The sequence below is a fragment of the Acanthochromis polyacanthus genome, chromosome 16, assembly GCF_021347895.1.
Source record: "Acanthochromis polyacanthus isolate Apoly-LR-REF ecotype Palm Island chromosome 16, KAUST_Apoly_ChrSc, whole genome shotgun sequence".
Taxonomy (NCBI): domain Eukaryota; kingdom Metazoa; phylum Chordata; class Actinopteri; family Pomacentridae; genus Acanthochromis; species Acanthochromis polyacanthus.
The window spans coordinates 9173393-9189312 of NC_067128.1; positions in this window are offsets into that span (position 1 = coordinate 9173393).

Consider the following 15920-nt stretch of genomic DNA (forward strand, 5'->3'; position numbering starts at 1 on the left):
ATCACAACAGCTGCATTAAATAGCAGAATTAGGTGAAGCTAAAACTGCAGCACCAATTTCACAAGTAGAAAAAGTAGATCCAGATGAAGTGCTCTGCCTTCATATAGCTCGTCTGCATGATTTTATTACTTGTAGCTCATGATCATAAAAAGCATCCATAGGCTTAAAACCCATCAGGACTGAGCCTGAATGTTACTGCAGCAGGATTTTTTTCTATGACTGTGGTAGAAGTTAACTGCTATGTAATGGACGTGCTACATAATCATGTCCACTCAGCCTTACAGGGCATCATAAAATGTCTGCAAATTAAAAATCAATCAGGATCTATATCTTTATTGCATTCGATTCTAGCTGTAGTCGAGTTAGTCTTATGCAACACGGTTTAATCTCCTTCTAATCAGCGCTTTGATATAGTGATCTTCTCTTTGCTGCATCGTCTCCGGTGAAACGCTTTGGAGACGTTTCAGCCACTGGAACATGTAATTAAACAGGGAGATCATAACATACAGCCAGTATAAGTCATATAAACTGAGATGACACGATGAGAGCTGCCCTCAGATGCTTTAAAAGCGGAAAGAGGAGACACATATAAAGATAAGTGTCAAACATGATGATGTTTGTCCGTCTATGAGAAAAGATAAAAATAGAACAGCGTGGGAATTCTGCAGAAAAAGACAGATCTGCTGTGACAAATGTTCTGCTGTAAGAACAATCCACAAATCACACAGTAACTATGCAAAAGTGAAGGAACCTGACATCTTAAATGGTGACAAACTCTCAGGTGCATATGTTGCACCTCCCCACTAACCACAGTAATGATGGCAAATGGAGGAAATGCTTCATTATTGCCAAAAAAAGTTTCTTTTTCTGAAACTTTCAGGACAGGTTGGCCCCTGTCTAATCCCTCTCTCTACCTCTTTCTCATTTAATTTTCTGTTGTCTTCTGTCTGATAGTTATGACACAGCAAACGCTCTGTGTTGCTTCGTATCAGGTTCCAATAAGTCCCCGTCAGTTACTTTATGTCGTCGATTTGACATTAAAATAGAAATCGACTTGGGTATGCTGTGAGACCAGAAAGCACTTAACAAAGCTCTGAAGACATTATTCAGTGAGTAATTGGCTGCTGCATAGCAAAGCAGGATTGCGCCCCAGTGATTGCTTTGATTAGCCTGACATGACCTTGCGGATAATTGATTTGTGAATTTCATCTTCTTCTCGCAGGATGATTAATGCCACCTCAGATCTTCCTTGCAGAGGTGAAAGTGCATTTAAATACTGCTCTTTTTTTGTGTGGTTCGGCTCATATGTTCTCACTTTTCAACGAGTCCTTTCGTTGGAGTTCAGCTTTAAACATAATCAATGTCATTTAGAATAAAGAACAACCAGCTTGGACTCCTGTTCTGGTCTGATGAGCCATAAAATTATTTTTGGGGATTTTGCCAGAGTGATTAATCAAGAGGATGCTGAATTTTCTTAAAATATAGCCTGAATCCCAAAGCAACTAACTCACATCTTCCTGATTAATTTACTCAATTTATCTTCTGTTGCTAATGAAATAGTGTCCTCAGATTTCAGCAAAGGCACAAACACAAACAAAAATGACCTTGTTTGCCCCAAAAACTCATATTTGAAGAAATGTATTTGAACTCCTAACTGACTGCTGCTCATTATTCAGTGAACTCTGTCATGTTTAATCACAGTTGAAGACAGGCTTGTGTACAGCAGGTCACCCTCATCACATTAATATTGCTTTACGTAACGTGTTCCCGAAATCCATACACAGGTACAAACACACATCAGTAGACTGTTTATGTTGGAGCGCACATATGGACATTATTAGAGTTGTCAGGTCAATTCAAATAAGAGCCCAAAGAGCGGAACAAGAATCCGTCTGTGTAATGAACAGCGACAGTGTATTTACCTGAATAAGTAAACAGAGAAGGCACTCTCGGACAGAACGATTGTCTTGTCTAATATCACACATCGTGCACAGTGTAGCCACCGAGCAGAGACTGAAATAACAGCAATCTGTGTGGTCATTAAGAGACAAAAACTCTGATTTAGATCCTTCCCTGGTACCAGAGCGAATGCTGCTATTGATCGATTGCACTATAAAGTGTAACTGAAAGACGATTCATGTGGTGTTATTGTTTCTGCTCACAAATGTGGAAAAAAATAGAGCAATGAACAGCGGTTATGAGGAATCGGTAAATCAGTGCTCGAACGTCTGACCAGAATTAACTCTATGAGCTCAATTTATTGCAAATAAACTGGTGTTGTCCTTGAAATAGCGAAGGCATGTGTGACAAACTGGTGTTTATTTTCCCAAAGTATGAGAAGAAAACTGTTGCCTGTAGGTCTGAGCCAGGATCTGCTGCTGACAAGAAGCAAATTATGCTCTGAGACACCTCTACTCACAACAAAGATGTGATCTGAAGCACATAAACTTCAGTAAAAACAGGAGGACGGCTGTAAAATGATGAAAACTAGGTTGTTTTTAACCTGCAGAAACTCGATTATACAATAAGGTTTAGCTGAAAGACAATTCATGTGGCGTTGTCTTTGTTTCTGCTCCCAAATGTAGAAAACATAATAAAAACGAAGAACGGTTATGAGGAAAATATTGGCCAATTTGTAAATCACTGCTTGGACGCTTAACCAGAATTTCCTCTACAAACTCAATTAATTGCAAATTAGATTTTGTTGTCCTTTAAATAGTGAAGTCATGTGTGACAAAGTGGTGCTTATTTTCCCAAAGTATGAGGAGAAAACAGCAGCCTGCCGGTCTGAGCTAAGATCTGCTGTCAAAAGAAGAGGCATAATATGTATTGAGAAATCTCTAATCACAATACAGATGTAATCTGAAGCAAGCAAACTTCAGAAAAACAGGAGGATGGCTGTAAAACTTTGACAACTAGTATGATTTTAACCTGCAGAGACTCAACCAACGGTGTTCTGGACATACTGTAAAGCCCAATGGTTAATTTAAAGGGCAGTGCTTGTGAAGTAGCGGGTTTTATCCTGTTACCTTTATTCAGGCCAGTAAAGTATGAAAATGACCCTCTGAAAAGTAGAAAAAGTATGTCTGTGTAGATTCTCAGTTGTCAAGGTAAAGATAGGTTGATGCTAGAGGTACGGACCCGTACCCGTAGCATCTGTACTAGAGGTAGGCCACAGGCTACGGGTACGGGTCCGTATCTGTAGACACTACCGTAAAGGTAATACGAAGAGCTTCAGGAAAAAAAGAGGAAGACTGTTGAACTCTTTAAGAACCCACCTGCTTTTTGCTCTGAATAGGTACAAAGTAGAGCAGTGGAAAGATGCAAGAATTAGTATAAAATAGAGATGAGATCATTTGAAAAAGTCGGTAAAGACGATGAAAATGAAACTCTAAACAGGTTGCTTGCAGTAAAGAAAATTAAAGATTATTGAAAGGATACAACACACATGGTGCATACTGCATGCAACAAAACCTGCATTTAACACTCAGCTGCAAAGAAGCTGAAAAAATCCAGAGCTAAAGATGAAAAATGTAGGATAGAAGAAGCGTAAGCAGGCTGTCAGCGACCGCTAGAAGTTGTGCACTAAATGAAAGAGTGCAGCGTTTTTAAAATGTGACAGGTGTGTACAGTGCAACAGGCAGCAAACGGCAACAAAGTTTGATATCTACGAGTGGCTCTGTTCTTTTTTACGAACACCTCCATTAATCCAGAGATGGAGTCGGACCATTTATATAAAGGTGGTCAGGCTGGGACCGTTACTCACACTGGAATGGCACAGAAAATGGTCTCAGCCTGTTTTTTTGTTTTGTTTTTCATTGTTGTTGTTTTTTTCAAGATAAATCACTATCGGCCAAATAGCCACACTGTAAAAAAAAATAATGCTCGAAGATTTTACAGTGAAAAACTGTCAAACTATGATGGTAAAAATCTGTAAACTGTAAAACAGTTTGATGCACTTTATATAACACTGAATCACCATAAATAGGTTAATCAGGAGAGAAGCGTGTTTTTTAGATTTATTTCTCCTGAAAAATACATTTCCTGACTCCTGCACAGTTTTTCATGAAAATATGTCATATTATGTATAACAATAATGTCATTTTTGCATTTAATTCTCAAAAAGAATACAGTTTTTTTACAGTTAAATGTACATATTGTTGTGCTGGTAATGGAAATGTATCATTATGTCTGTAACAAGTAACTTGGCAATTTCTGCATTTATTCCATGTAAAAAATACAGTTCATCAGTCAAATTAATGTACTTTTGTGTTAATAATGGACATATGCTTTAATTTCTATGACAACTTTAACTGCATTTTTTTTTGCTAAAAATGCATGTATTTAATGTTAAATACACTAACTGTTGTACTGATAATGGAAAAATGCTGTAATATTTATAATAAGTTGCACAAATTTTATTTTATATAGCACCGTCATGTAAATTTTAAATTTTTTTTCAAACTAAAACTTTTTTTACAGAAAAATATTGAATGAAATAATAAAATGAAATAATGTTTTTTAACCCTAAAATCAAAAATATTAATACATTTCTGTACTGTAAATGTAGAAAATGTTTAACTGTGTTTTTACGGTAGTATTTTGGCAACCACAGCTGCCAGAATACTACCGTAAAAACAACTAATTTTTTTACAGTGCAGCATTTTTGTCACCTACTTTTTTCATTAGCTTATCCAGGCATGACTGCCATGTAAGAGGATACCATGAGAATTCTTATACACACTATATTGCTAAAAGTATTCGCTCACCTGCCTTGACTCGCATTCCTAATCCGTAGGGTTCAATATGACATCGGTCCACCCTTTGCAGCTAGAACAGCTTCAGCTCTTCTGGGAAGGCTGTCCACAAGGTTTAGGAGGGTGTTTATGGGAATTTTTGACCATTCTTCCAGAAGCACATTTGTGAGGTCAGACTGACTCTCAGTCTCCGCTCTAATTCATCCCAAAGATGTTCTGTCAGTTTGAGGTCAGAACTCTGTGCAGGCCAGTCATGTTCATCCACACCAGACTCTGTCATCCATGTCTTTATGGACCTTGCTTTGTGCACTGGTGCACAGTCATGTTGGAAGAGGAAGGGGCCAGCTCCAAACAAAATGTCTTGGTATGTTGAAGCATTCAGAGTTCCTTTCACTGGAACTAAGGGGCCAAGCCCAGCTACTGAAAAAAAAGCCTTGCTATATGTGATTATAAATAAAGCCTGCTGTGAGAACCAGCAGTGGTCCCTCTCTCAGCACAGCGTGTTCTGGAGCTCTGGCTGCTTGCCGGGATCGATCACAGGGATGTGATGCTGAAGGAGCCCTGATTTCAACAAATCAGGACTCCTTCATCCCATTTGCGTCCCTGGTGATACAGATGGACACTCCATCACATCAGGAGGCAGGAGGAGCTGCTTCATCACAGCGGTGGAGGGCAGGTGCAGGTGAGCAGGACAGGGCAGGCAAACACATGGCCAACAGGGAAAACAGTGAATCACAGCCATAAATCCAAGCATCCTGACGACTTCCACACCTCCCCTCTGAGAGCAAAAGGCTGCTGCTTGATGACTTTATGATGGATGACATGTTTCTGGATCACATGACGGATCGCAGCAAGATTGGACAGGACATTGGCCAAGTGGAAAGTGTCAGCTCAGAGGGTTTGAGGGAAACACCCTGATGCAGAGAAGAAACATGCTGATGTGGTTTATGTAGATTAACTGTAAGTTCAGTGGAGCGGTTTGTGTGTTTGGGGTGATTTTTCATTTTCTGCTCAACAAATATCTTTAAAATGGAACGAGACAGTAACCACCCTGGGAGCTGTTTGGGTTTGATTCATAACACATTAAATCCTGATTTAGAAATGCAACACGTAGAGGGAGAACGTTAAAGCCACCTAAACTGCCCTAAAGCAACGGCTATATTCGAAGATTGTTAGATTTTTTCAGCGTGAAATGAATATCAAACAGATGCGAGTTGAATGAGAAAATGCTTTTCTGACAAAGTGGTAGTGATTTATCCCAGTGATGATCAAAACAAATTGAGTTTTACAGCATATTTCATGAATTTCAAGAACTTTATCATAGTGTTTAAGGGGCATTAAGTTCTAACTCACCAGCATCAGAACAATACATCAGATGGTCATACTGCCTCCACAGGTTTTCAATCTCACATATGAGGAGCTAAATCTCACCACTTATCAAGCTTTCCATAACCGATAATCTAACATTCACACCCACTTTATGTTGTGATTAGCAGCTGTGCACAGATGAGAAAGGAGCCGTTGTTTGACCTTCATTTGTTAGACAACTATTTCTGCCACTTTTTCAGTTTCCTCCCAAGAAAGACCATTAACTCTGGATTCAGACTCTACACTTTCTCAGTCTTTTGTATGGTCACCACGTTCTCATTACGCCTTCAATTACGGCTGCCATAACCCCTTCAGCCTTCAGAACTGGTTAAACAACCAACCCTGCCTCCACAAATAAACGCTCCTATATACCTATATATAACTGTGTTCTCAATTGCGTTTTGAGGGGAATGTAATTTTGCTTGAAATAAACCTAATTTGTCACCTGCGATTACACAGGAGAGGTGGCTGGTTTGAAAGAGCCACAAAATTGAACTTTGGACTTTGGAGGAGAAGATGGAGGCATAAACTAGCGATTGGACTTTCAGGAGGACCAGAGCTGGTGTTCAGATGGACGCTGTTGAATGTTTGGTTTGGGCACCAAAAATAGGTGGTTCTGTTTAGAAACTTGTCATGCATTGTTAGACCCTTTTCCATGTTAAGCTTGGTTAAGGTAAGGGACCAAAATTACTTGTTTAGGGTTAGAAAAAATATAACTATTGTGGCTTCTCTAGTTCTGTTTATTTCTCTATTTTCTGGGTTACTAGAGTGACAAATCCCGCCCCATTGTTTGTCTGAAAAGGAGCAACACTAAAACATTACATTAAATGGCAAAGATGTGTTGATTAGAAAGTATTTGTGAACTGTGACAAACATTATCCGTAAAAAAAAATACGTAAATTTGGTGGAGACTGGGTTGTAAACAACGCATGGCAAGAACTATTTAAGTCACTACTACTCCTGCTGCTGTTGAGACTTGGCCCATTTGTTTTCAAGTAAAAAGCTAATACTAGCATAACAATAGAGAAAATCCTATCAAGGTAGACAAAGCCTTCACGTCTAAATAGTGAAGCCCATGTGAAATGACTTAAACCTGCTCTTTGTAACAGCCAAAAGGGGGTGACTTCCGGCTGTAAAAAGAAGATGGATTCTGTAGAAGTCGATGAGAAAATAGGCCTACTTCTCATTTGATATATTACCTCAGTAAACATTTTTCTAATGTGTTTTCGGACTCTATCACAAGTTTCAAGTCTCTTACAGTACAGAATGATGTTCATTTAGTCAATTTTGGATCCATTTTGGAGTATAATAGACAAAATCAAGGATATGTTATAGGCAGAGGCTACCTTGTGATTGACAAACATGCACAGTGTCCTTGGGCTTTCCAGTCAGATCCACCTCTCGCTCTTTTTGTCAAGTTTAAAAAATATAAGACGGACAAAATTCCAAATTCAAAGCTTTAACCCTTGTGTCGTCCTGCGGATTTTAAAGTTTGAAAATGTGGGGAAAAAAAATATATTTTCACAGTGAAAACTTCCACATTTTCAACATTTTTGGGAAACATTTTTGAACTTTTTTTGGTGGAAAAAAAGAAATATTAAAAAATATTTTCTTTAAGAACATTTGAAAAAAGGCAACCAAAATCCAGCGATTTTTTTCTGAACATTCTTAAAGAAAATATTAGAACTTTTACTGATATATGTAATCACTTTAGATAGTTTAAGGAATTTTTGGAAGACTTTATACATTTTTTGAAAATATTTACAATTTTTTTCATTTTTTAAACTTTTATTTTTGCTAAATTTGGGGATTTTTTTAAAAATAAAACTTTTAACGAAAACTTTTAAGGAATTTTCTTCCTGAAGATTTAGCTTCTTTATATATATAAATTTGGGGACTTTTTGCTGAATTTTTATTTTTTTTCAGACAAGGGAACAATATTTTTTGCTGCTGTAAATGAGGACAACAGGAGGGTTAAAAAAGTACTCCACAAACCAGTGGGTGATGTCACAGGAACTGCATTCATTTTACATAAACAATCAACGGAGAATCCCAACATGCTGATGTGTAGCGAGCAAAGACCATGTTTACCGTCTCCAACTAACAAGGTAGCATGCTCACAATTGTACAGCTGAGGTTGATAGGAACCCAAAGGTACTAAATTAAATGTCAGGACAGCGGCAAATTATAGTCCATCAGAGTGGAACAACAATATCTGTACTTTTACATTCTCATGGTGCCACTACAGGAGAAGTCATAGAATCAACAGCGTCAGGAGGCTTCATCCTCTGGAGACCAAGAATGTAGGAATAACATTTTGTGACTAACCATCCACTTGTTATTGAGCTATTTCAGTTTGGATCTATCAACACTGCCATTCTCAGAGCTACACAATTTGTTTGACAATACAAAAAGAAATAAGAGCTCCACACGATTCTTGACAGAAAGGTCATAAAATGCAGAGGACTGTACTGACACATTAATATGATTATCTGAAACATTTGCTTAAGCAGCGAAAAGCAAAGACTAAGGGTCCCATTTAAAATGTATCACAAGGTCACTACAAAATGAAAATGTGCTTTGTGGTCTTCTTTTACCCATTTCTACTGAGACAAGCCTGTTTTATTGCAGTCTAAGCAATAAATAATGCCCCTGTATGTGGACTGTCTTTGTTAAAGCCTTGAAGGAAGGGCCAAAAGCTCTTGTTCTCTCATGGGAAGATTGGCACGAGTCAGGAAATGAGGACTGAATTGAGAGCACTTACAGTGAGTGAGTGCATTTGGCAGGGCTACAGCCACCACTTCTTCACTCACAGATCATTTCAAATTTCAGCAAGGTGGCCTCCCGGGCTGCTGCTTTTTTTTTTTTTTTTTGGCTTTTTTTGCAGAGTCAGAACAAAGGAAGAGTCTCTGGTAATAAACAAGGCATGGCTTCATCGAGGAGGACAGGGTCTTTGGAGCGCAGCTTCCCTGATATTGTTACTGCAGTGATTTAAATCATTCTGTAAATGTGTCCCACTATTCAAGCTAGATTAAATTCACATTCCCTTAGTGGCTGCATTTGAAGATTTAAACCTCTTGAAGCCATTATTTCATATCACATTACAGCACTGTACCTCTGCAATATCATATTTAAAGGAATAATTGGGTAGCTCGGGAAATATGAATATTCCCTTTTATCCGTGATGCTTACATGAGAAACTTTATACCACTCTAAAAGCTACTGGGTAGTTAAAAAATGACAGATATAACAACATGTGGCGTCACTAACTGGTTGTTGCACACGACTGCCGCCATCTTTGCTGATTTGAGTCAGGATCTTTCAAATCAAAAGTGCAAGTTTGCCTTTTACCCTCTGGGAATACGACCCGCTACCTCTGATCAAACCAAACACAGCCTCACTAAAACAATCAGCCCATCCATATATGGGCTAATGTTAGCAGCATTAGCTGCATTTGGACTAACAAGGCAGGTATAGAAGTCAAATACAAACCAAAATATTGCATCTTATTGCAACAGCTAATATTGTGTTTGTGATAAAGAGCTGACCACAAGTCCCAAGATGTGCCAAGGGACAATCACAGTATTATAGCTATTGATTGGTTCCTGGAGACAAGCTGGAGCTTTTTGATCGGAGCCGATTGGGATCCAGTGTCTAGCAGCTGTCAGCGACTCTGCTCTTTGAGGCCGTGGTTTCCAGAGTTGGGATCGGGACCCCAGTCAGGGGTGTCATGGGATGATTTCCAGAAATCAATAAATCAGCCAATGAACACAGATTGAGATAAAAGGTGGAGGATGATCTTTCCAAAATGAAATGCAGCTCCAAGCGTAGTGCCCATCCATCTTCTTAGGGCTGAAATGGATGTAAAAATTCCAAAATGTAAATCTGCACTTGACGGCAACCGAGAGTCTGCTGCTCCTACATACTGTATGAATAATAAGTTATGCATAGAGATTTGATGTATTCTTCTAGGCTGCTCCTCCTCCTTTGTTGTGATTTGTACTCTGAACAGCTGCAAGCCGGTTAAACACCTTCTACCCTGCCTACAGCCCAAGGAGCTATAGATGGATTGGTCCTGGACAAACAATCTCCTCCCATCATGGTGCCAAGTGGACCTCAAAAGGCCCTTTCATCCTGTTTAGTTTGATTTAACTCAACCAACGGTGTTCTGGACATACTGTAAAGCCCAATGGTTAATTTAAAGGGCAGTGCTTGCAGGTTTTATCCTGTTACATTTATGCATAATTCAGGCCAGCAAAGTACGACAAGGATCCTCTGAAAAGTAGGTAAAAGGTGTGTCTGTGTAGATTCTCAGTCTTTCAGGTCATGGTGTTCTGAGGAGATTCAGGAAAAACTGAGAAAGACTGTTCTGTTCTGAACTCTTGAAGAAAAGCTGGCTTTTTGCAGAAGCCCCTAAGATTAGACAAAAAGTAGAAAAAAAAGAAAGAATCCATGTAAAAAATCAATCAGATAATGTGCATAGATGGATGTACACACTACTGAACAGGGAGGAGAAGCTTCCGACAGGCTGTAAAGGGGACGTACTGTATTTCAACTCAAACCATGATATTTTCCTAAAAATAACCAACCAAGTGAGTGAAAACAAAACTTGAGTATAAGAATAATGTTCTCTGCAAAGTATGTGGACCGCAGTTGTCTGGATATATGTCCTGCTGCATATTTATGCTTCTAACCTCTTAATGCTGACTTTGTGGCTCTTTCGGATTGAAGGCAATTCCATTTATGTTATTATCTTGCTTTTAAGGGACAAAATACATTTTTCTGCAAAGCAAGAATTCACTTTACTTGTATAGAAGTGCCATTTTTCTGATACCAGACTGAGCATAAAGGCTGAAAGCATTGTAAAAGCACCAAGAAGCATCTCTAACGCTCGCTATTAGTGTTCATTGTTAAGTTTGAGATGTTCTGGTAGTCTTGTATGTGGCACCTCAGCCAGCTGTTTCCTCCTGTATTCAGGTCTGGGGTTGCTAATCTTTTCATCCAAACAGTGAATACATGTGTTGTGTAGAGGTTGAGCTATTTATTAGAGTCCCACGGGGAGGATTTAATGGACTTGATACCGCAAATAAGGTAAAAATCTCCTCTTGTTGTGTCTGACACCAGAGAAAAGAGCCTCTTTATTCAAATGCGGCGGAGGAAACACTCCACGATGTTGCTTGAGGGTTCGATCTAAATGTTCCACTAAAATGAGTAGAGATATAGATCTCACCTAACATGCCAGTGTCAGTCACAGACAGCTCATTTTTCTGAGGCATCACCACCACGCTGCACTTCAGGCATCAGCACCACGCTGCACTGAAGACGAATGGACTCCTCCAACGGGCTATTTGCATAGAGTAATGCTGCTGACTCCAGCTAAAATACAGACAGATGGGTTTAATTCCATTAAGTGAGCTACTGTATAAGGACAGAGAAGAAGCGGATCTGCTGCAGAGGCTCCTTTATGTTCACTGCACTGGATCTAACTGCACAGTGCTGGAGCGCAGTGGGTGAGGACGACATGTGTGTAACCAATCAAAGTGAGAGGTGTCATGGATCAAGAGGCCAGCTGGGTAGATTACATCCCTCAAGGCCGCTGACTGGTCATCAAAATTGAGTTAAGTGGTTTGTCAGTTATATATGCAACTATAGTCATTACATGAAGAGATTTCCTTTCAGCATCAAGGACAGCTGTAAGCAATACTGGAAGGATTATGTGTTACATGCAGCAGAACGGCTTCAGAGCGGCTGAAGAGGAGCAGCGTCTCTTCTTTAATGGAGTAAACAAGCTGAACAAATGGTTTTGAGTTGAAGTGGTGTACATGTGCCTCATTGGGAGTGTTTTTGTTGGTTGTTTTTATACTTAGAACACAAGAAAAGTCCAATGTTGGACCACCAGAACAGCCTCTGTGCTTCTTGACATTGACTCTCAAAGTATCTGGAACTCTATTGAGTGGAGTGATGAACACCATTCTACCAAAAGATATTCACTTATTTGGTGTTGATGATGGTGGTGGAACTCTGCTGAACATGTCGGTCCAAAATGTGATATAGTTGTTCAGTTAGGTTAAGATATCATGATATCACTGTGAGGGCCATAATACTTCTTGTGCTCTGTGAATGAAGAATTGTTCTTCTAGAGGAGACCACTTCTATCAGGAGTCAAAGGTGATCGCTCAGAGAAATTTTGTATTGATTTGTAATTGGCCCTCTACGGGGGTCAACTGGACCCAATTCATGCCAGCAAAGATCCACGGGATCCCTTCACTACAGAACTGAACTAGAAAGTTTGTTTCTCCAAAGACATAACACTTTTAATTTGTTACACTTTTTTGATGAGGTATCCATTTTAAAGAGTATGTAAGTTCTAACTAATAACCCTAATTATTAAATGACTCACTAAAGCTTTTTAGATCAGCTATAAGTCATTAATGAGAAGCATTTTTGGGTTGCCAGGCTTTGAAGAATTCCTTTGGCTTCCAGGACAGTAACACCACATCCCCTCTAACAAAAGGATTGGGATCAAGATTCATAAATTCACACTTTTTTAAGCATTTATTAATATGTAGATTATCATCATTTATAACAGAACTATTAAAAAACACCAGGCAAAAGGGTTTTCCCATCATGGAAACCAAAAGTCAGTTCAAAAATCAATTATTTTTTAAATTATTTCCTACCATTAATAAAGTAATTTACATTTGGTTGCTTTTTCCACTGTTTGCGCTGTAATTGTTTTGTTCTGGGCTTTTTGCTTCAAGGAAAAGTGACAATTTTGTACCATTCTTATCCATTACTTTGGCACTGGAGGTCTAAGATCTGAATGTTTGATTAGATTTAGGGAACAGAATATCTACTACAGTTCAGACTTCTTGAATTATTGAGAACATAATCAAACAATAAGATTTGCTGCCCATTGATGACCAAGAATTTTATGTGAAATCAATATTTCATTTCAGCTTTTAAATCTCACAAATGCAACAATGCTCTGGATGTTCTAACACCGTTGTATCGTGCAGTACGTATACTTTATGTATGAGCAAACTGTATCCTGTGGCCTCTGTTTGCTTGTGTCTATACATACTGCAGGAATGACATTGACCTGCAACCTCACAGGTCACATCCAGAAAATGATCCAAGTTTTATGGCTGAATGGCCAAACATAAACAATCTTAATGTACATTTCTGCTTTGCATCAGATTTAACCTCGGCCCTGCTGGAGATGAACCATTGATCTTCTCATTCGTCTTCCAGACGTTTAGTGACATTGATTCAGGGTTTTGTCCTTGTCTCCATCGCTCCGCACCAGTCTGCCTTGTAATGTCTTCATCCTGTCCTGCATCTCTAACCTGTTTTACTGTGTCCATGTAGCTGGGTTTCTAATGGGGCCTTATTAGCAGGCCCTGTGCTCAGGGAGGACATCCGATCCTCACTGTGAACCCGCAATGCTTCGTCTCAAGCGCCATGCAGAACAGACCCAATGAGGACATTAAATACACCACACTGTCAGCTGCATTTCACTGTAAACACAAAGCTGTACTTTTAAACCGGTAGGCAGATGTGTTCAAAAATGTACGGTCTAAAAAAAGCAGGATTTGACAAGTCCAAGCATGGACTTTTTGGCATTTTTAATGAAGAATACAACACCACAGAGTTAAATTAACTTGGTGTCTCTTTCATATTTCATAGGTTGTCTATATGAACGTTTGTTGCATTATTAAACATTTTACCATTTTGCAATTTACAGTGTCCCACCACCATAGTAGATAGAACATTAGGTCATCATAAAAATCATGTCATTGTCTTCTGTGGACCCTTTGGTTGACAAAATTATTCAAGAACAATATAAATGCTCCAAGTGGGGAAGAAAACCTGATTCAATTGGAGCAGCTTTCTGCATAAAACTTCATTTCAATTATGCAAAACAAAACAAAAGTGCTGGGAACAATCAATACAGTATCGTGCATTTGACAGGAAACTCTCTCCAGTGAGCTGATGTGTATATAAAAGAGTTGGCTACCATAATTAGAGCAAGTGATTTGAGAAACCTGCTTACCAGGTAGATTTGTCAGCCATTTTTCTACACAGCTGCCTTTTTCCATCATCATTAAACATGTCACATGCACACAAGAGAAGGGTGAACATGTTATCTGTCTTCTCCCACCAGGTTTCTTCCTGGATTGAGCTTACTAAATGCATGTAAATACAGGCGACACAGTTTTTTTTTTCTTCTTTTTTTGTCCCTATGTGCCTAAAGGTTGCTATTTACAGTGAGGTGTGAAAAATGTGAAGTGCACAATAAGAGGCAGTCTGGTGTGGATCCAGCCCAAGAGGACAGAGCAGCGGGGGAGGCAGATAGTAAGACCACCGGTACTGATGCAGAGGGCCCCCAGAGCCAAGAGGCAAGGGGCCAGGGAGGGCCCTCACAAACCAACTGGCCCAGCCAGCACAACAACCCCTGGGAGCTGCAGATCCAGAGCAGCGCCCCGGCAGACACCATAGCCCCAACACAGGCCAGTTGCACAGGTGACACTGATGATGCAATGGTGGGATTGTTTTTAGGAGAACCGAGGAGGTCCTTCATTTCAGATTTAGATTTTCCTTTGTGGCTTTACTTGGCAAAATAGACCAAATAGTTACAAATTATAGCTTTACTTGGTAGTAGTTCTGAACATGCAGAGAAAAAGCAGTCATGTGTCAGATCCACTCGCTAATAATGATGGATCAGATGAACTCTGTAACCGTTATTCCTTACTTCCACTTTCGTCACATTAGAAGGAGCCATCGAAGATCGTTTGTAACCTGTGGCTATAAAAGGATGAGCAACAATACCCGGATAGACAGCGGCTTTTAAATCATCATTGTTGCTATCAAGACATTCAAAAGTGTGCCAAGAAAACTTTTCCTCACATAACTGAACCACCGCCAGCAGCAGCAGCAGCCTGGACTGTTGAAACCAGGCAGGTTCCCTCCATGAAGCCATAAAGTTGATCCCAAAATCTGCACCCACCATCTGCAGCCTCAGCAGAGTAAAATATTTATTAGATCGGGTATGTTTTTCCAGGCTACAGCTGTCCGGTTTTGGTGAGCGAGTGAAGCTCAACATGATCTTCTGCCATCGTAGCTCATCTGGCTCAGTACTGGATGTGTAAATCAGAGGCGCTTTTATTCTCAGCACAGTTGTTAAAAGTGGTTATCAGAGTTTTCTGCCAGCCTCAGTCAGTGTGGTCTTCACCTGCCAAGGGGCAACACTATCAGATGAGGCATAATAATGTGGTAATTTCTCTGATTTTAGACATCCCATCAAAAACTGTCAGCAATTGCACTGAATTAAAATGAAAACCTACTTCATTCTCATTAATTGCTAGTCATGGCATCCTTAACTGAGCTCAGTGTCATGTATTTGGTTTGTGATATTGTTGATCAGTTAAATTTGTTTTGTCTGATTTGAAATGTAAGAATGCATATCTCGGTTAATGTATTTTTCTTTCATGAGTTTAGGATGTTAACATTTCTTTCATTTGAGCTGATTTATTTTAGGCTCTTTGTTTTTAGGATTATGCAGTTATAGATCCACAAGTGGGATGTCTGCCATCTTATGTTGGATATTTCAAAATATGTGTATCGTGACATGAGCGATCGATGAAAATGAGATGGAAAACATCTGATACGGTTGCAGTGATTGTACAGTTGCAGCTCCATGTTTCATTCTAATCATTTTCTCTACATTTGGTCTCATTTTCTGACAGGGTGATGCTGAGAGCACCATCAGTAATGAAAACTAACATAGTGAAG